This window comes from Lathyrus oleraceus, chromosome 4 (assembly GCF_024323335.1).
Source record: "Lathyrus oleraceus cultivar Zhongwan6 chromosome 4, CAAS_Psat_ZW6_1.0, whole genome shotgun sequence".
NCBI classification, from domain to species: Eukaryota; Viridiplantae; Streptophyta; class Magnoliopsida; order Fabales; family Fabaceae; genus Lathyrus; species Lathyrus oleraceus.
Window position 1 is genome coordinate 173,361,998 of NC_066582.1, and position 5,689 is coordinate 173,367,686.

Here is a 5,689-nt window from a genome sequence, read left to right on the forward strand (position 1 = left end):
GATTTTATTGAACCTTTTGATCATAACAGAATAATATTTTACAATAAATGGCTCCCACTATGGGGAGTAGGGTAAAGTTTCAAAGTGAGAACCATGAATTTTAAATGAGATATCAAGATGTTTATAGAGATAATGGTTTTGAGTTATGGAATGTAAAGATGCAAGTAATACTAATTCAACAATAGTTTCTAGAAGTGTTAAAATGTAAGGCATTGATGCTTGCACTCCTAACACAAGAAGAGAAGGTTGAGATGTTGGATAAGATCATAAGTTTCTTTTTCTTGTACCTTGAACATAAATTTTTAAGTGAATTTGAGATGGAGAAGACTCTAACTTTGATGTGGGAAAAACTTGAATGATTGTGTATGATAAAGTCTTTGCCTCATAGATTGTGTCTCAAACAACAACTTTACTCATTCTGAATGACTGAGAAGAAATCTATAGCAGAACAGCTGAAAGAATTTCACAAGATCATTAATGAGTTGAAGAATTTCACAAGATCTTCTTAAGCAATAACCAAGTGTTTTTTAGCACTCCAGGGATTATCGTCTTTATAGCAAGGAATGTATTATTTTTATGGATTAAACTCGGAAAGTTGTAAGATCCATTGAGTTTTACTTGATGAAAGTTTTGAAGGTATTTGATAGTGGTGAAGGCTTAAGTGTCTGAATTCGAGAGAATGAGTGTGAGGGCCTTCTAAATCAAGAGGTTTTGATAAGTCAAGGTTAAAATGATTATGTCTAAAACTTGGCCACTTCAAGAAGGATTGTCCCAAGAAAGGGGAAAAGGAAATTCAGCTCAGATTGTAGTTGCCTCATATGAGAATGGTTATGAGGGTTCTAGTGTACTATTGGTGTCAAATTCGGATACTGAAAAGAGTTGAGTGATGGTCTAAAGATGCTCTTATCGTATGTGTTCTATAAAAATATGATTTGAGACTTTAGATTTAAAAATAAATGGAGTAGTTCGACTTAGAGATGATAAGGCTTGCAAGGTTCATGATATTTGTACAATCAAAGTTAAATTGTTCAATGATCATGACTTTCTTCAACGTAACGTGATATATGTTCCCGAGCTCTAAAAATATTTGTTGTCCATAAGCATGTTTGATGATCTTGACAATTGCACTAGAGTTGAACATAAGATGTCGAGTGATCATGGCTAAAGCTCTAATTATGTAGATTATATATTTTAAATGATTCCATTATTTTTGGTCGGACACCATTAGCTAGGGAAGACTTTCATGACAGTCACAAGCTATGAGGTTAGAGATCAAGGCATGCTAGTGAAGTAAGAGTAAACAAATTCCTATAAGTTGTTTAATAGCATTTAAATGAGTTTTGCGGGAAATAAAGGATAAAAATGAATGCATGTGCTTAGATTTCAAGATTTTTTTGGATATGATCAAATTTGGAGAGAGTAGCAATGTGGTTGTTGGTTAAATTGGCTTCTTAATCAATTTTAAAGTCAAGCCGAAGAAGTTTGGGGTTTGCCTTAAAAACCTCGATTTTTTATCACAAGAAAAGAGTACTTTTGGGAAGAACACAATGTGTTTGGGAGACATAGTGTGTTCACAAGAAACTCTGCACCTGTGCCTTTTGTCAAAATGCAACACGTTCCACCTAAAACCTTTAAAATTGCACTATTCAACTATGTGAGAGAAACTTAGAGAGACAAATTGAGTGATTCTTAGGATTGAAGGCAAAGAACTTAAAGATCATTGGAGGTATGGATTGTGAAATACTTTTAAATATCTTACGTTTGTGTATCTTACGTTTGTGTGATTCATATATTGAGAGTTGGAGAGATCAATAAATACTTGAGTAAAAAATAAAATATTCTTGAGAATTTGGAAAAATATATTCTTATAACTCCTTTATCATCTTTTGTAACAATTTTTGAAGTATAATGAACTAGAAAGTTGTTCTCTTTTAGAATAGATCGGTTTCATCAAACTGATTAAATAAATTTTATATGTATTCCTAACGTGATCTTATTCTTCTTATTCATGTGTATTTGCTAATAATACTCTTCCATATATATATTAATTTTATTTGAAATCATTTATTTTAAACGTTATTATTCTTTATCTCACGTAGATGAAAAAATTGATATAGATATAAATCTTTCAATTTTACAAGTATATACTTTTTGTTTAAAATCACATACTGTAGTTCCAAAATATCATACGCATACGCAATGGATTATGAGGGGAGAGGCGAGAATTATTAGAGAATGTTGAAATAAATTAATCTACTCTATGGGGAATTGTAGTCTTGCATTGGGTAACATGCTATTAAATACAAGGATAAGATCTTGTTTTTGATATTTCATATTAAAACATATAGAAAGAATACATATATTCATGAGAGAGTAGGGACCATTGAGATGTAGAAAGAAATACTTTTTGTGGATAAAAATAGTTAAGTAGGTTTTTGACGAGGGATTCTCATAGAATTTGTTTTATCTGTTTCATCATTTGAATCTCAATGTAACGATGGAGATTAAGTTAATCAAGGTTTCCTTTGTATTATTATACACTAATTTTCCGAGATGTGTTGAGAATTGTCTTATACTCGATTACGTCGAAAAGGCTGCGTTGATTTATATTTTATTTTATATGCTACTTAATCATGCAACTTATTGTTTTGAATAATTCATTCTTGTAGTATTGATTGGTTCATTTATAGTTGAATATGTACAAAACCATGGTTTATATTATCAGCTAGAGTCCAGGGTTTGGTGAAAAGTAGAGTTGCATTTGAATTAAAAAAAGACTATATGGTAGGCAACAACGTGGACAAAATGTGTCAATATCTTACGCCTTTCGGACTCAATCCTTACACGTCCAAGATACTAGTATTTCATTTATTTTAAACAATATTTTCTCCTCAACTTTAGCATGTTCTTATAAAAATATGACTAGTGTATTGTTGTCACACAAAAAGTAGGTAGTTATAATGTATATATGAGCTCTATGTGGCTTATGACATTGCTAGTTGTTGTGGAGTTAATAAAGGTAGTTTGCAATTGGTTGAATTCTATTATGGTTAATAACAAATGAGTAGTTAATAAAAATAAAATAAAATAGAAACGCGAATCATAAATTACAGACATGGTTGTTTTTATGTAATTTGGCAAAGTGTATTTACGTCTATAATTTCAAATTATTATTTGAATGAATTAGTGTTTTTAATGTTATATATATATATATATATATATATATATATATATATATATATATATATATATATATATATATATATATATATATTACAAACTCATAGTCTCTTCGGTATCTATGAATTATATTTAACTCAAAAAATATTAGCAATATTATTTCTAACACTTATGGAACACATGTGAGTCCTATTATTTTACATGGGATCCATTTCTAAAGTGAGGAACCTACATGTCTTTCATCTAATAAAAGAATGAGTGTCAGAGAGAGTGTTAAAAAGAGAGTGTTCATAACATTTTTCTATTCAACAATCTCTATAATGACAAATGTCAAATCCCTGTATAAAAATGTTTTGCACAACATTTAGATTCTGACAACTTTCGGGAGGCATAACACCGACCAACATTGATAAACTAATGACAAATCTAAGTGCTTGAATTTGTCACTAGTGATTGTATTAGCCAACATTTGAGTTTCACTCTTTGAAGTATGAATGCCACAATATTTTTAACTCTAGACAACCGTAGAAAATGCGGCTAAAATCACTAAATTATAGTTTAAAACTTTAGAGTGTGGTTTCCTCGAAGGGAAATACGCAGTTGTTTCCTATTCTTTTGTCTTGGACACTTAAACACAACAGGGATGAGGGGTGAATTATGTTGCTCTGAAAAATAATGTTCAATTAATTTTTTTTTGTAAAGACAATTTTCTAAAGAGTAAGCATAGGAATAAGTAAATAGAATAAAATCATAATAGAAAATAAATCTGAGCTCATTGGAAATAAGAAAACAACATAAATAAAAAGAAGATAAGGAATAAGAAGATTGCACCAGAGATTTATAGAGGTTCTACCTAACCACTTGACCTACTCCATTCCTAAAGAATTTTTTCTTGAGAGTTTCCACTATATGTGTGAGCTTTTCACAAGTTATGCCCATGAACCTTCTTACAATCAAACTTGGAGTTTTACACTAGCTATCATCCAAACCAAACATGATATTTTATATCAGACTAATCTCAAACCAAATGAGAGATTTTACACTAGACTAAACTCACAAAACAAACAGAGATTTTAACGGATAATCTCACAAACTAAATGAGAGCTTTTATATCAGACGAAGATCACAAACCAAACGAATATTTTAACAGACAATTTCACAAAACAAATAAGAGCTTTTATATCAGGCGACACTCATGAACAAAACATATATTTTAATAGTCAGTCTCCTAAACCAAATTAAAGCTTTTTACTAGCTAAACTCGCATAACAAAAAGTGACTTCTCAAAAAATATATTTCACGAGAGATAAAATATCTCTTGCACAAATTTAAGTATTACCCATGCACCAGAATCTTTAGTGAAATGAGAAGAAAATGAGTATTATGTGGATCCTTGTTTTATAGATGATATACTTTTAAAGAAGGACATCAACTTTTGACGATGACAGCTAAAATATTATGATAAGTCAAGTATTAAATATTAAACGGATAAAGATAAAAAATATCTTTAGAGTTTGATAAACTTAATGATCTGATGATGGAAAACAATGAATAATCAAAAGCCCCGTCTTAAATTCACTCAAGCATGTGTCAACACAAAGAGAAATATCCGATAAAGACTTGAAGCAATATTTGGAGTTCTCCTAACTTAAGTGGTATCCTAATTTAGTAATGAATAAATGCTTGTAAGACAAAGGACTTTATTGTAAAAGTATATGCCTAAAAGCGCGCGCACACAAAAAAAAACATTTTTCAAATTGTTTTATCAAACAAAATATTTTCAAAAATATCTTGAAGTTGTGGCAAATGACTTGAGAGATATTAATAGCTAGAGAATTAGCTTATCTAATCGATTAGGTCCTTTGTCTAATCGATTATATTTGTTCAAACTTACCCCTAGCAATTCAGATAGCATCTTAATGATGTACAATGGCTAGATATATTTTCCTTCCTTTTATTGAACTTACAAACGATTATTTTTATCTTCTAATCAATTAGACATAGGTGTTAATCGATTAAATTGTTACAAAATGCGTTAATTTTCCTTTTTGTGCCAACCTTAGGCCGATAAATAAAGGCTTCATTTCTCATTTCAAAGCATCCAGAATTGTGTTTTGACACTTTCATCACTCACACTCACTCTCTCTCTCTAAACGTTTCTTTAACTTTCTCTTACTATGTTTTTAGCCTAAGTTCTTTTGTAAGAAAAATCCTTTTGTGAGTGAGATTATTTTGTAATTCTCAAATGTGTAGAATTTTAAAATTTAGCAAGAGAATATTTTGTGTATACCTTGGTTGAATAATGTGCAATTAAGGATTTGTTTGGGTTAAAGTTAAACCCGTAAAAAGATTTTGTTTGGGGTTAGGTATGTCAGCTCTAGTTTAGGTTGAAGATTAGCTTGTGATAAAATCTCCTAGATTTTTTGTCATCTCGGTGTTAAACCCAAGATAGGTTGAAGCTCAACCCGATATATAAAAGCTTTACATGTTTGATATCATCCAGATGTTA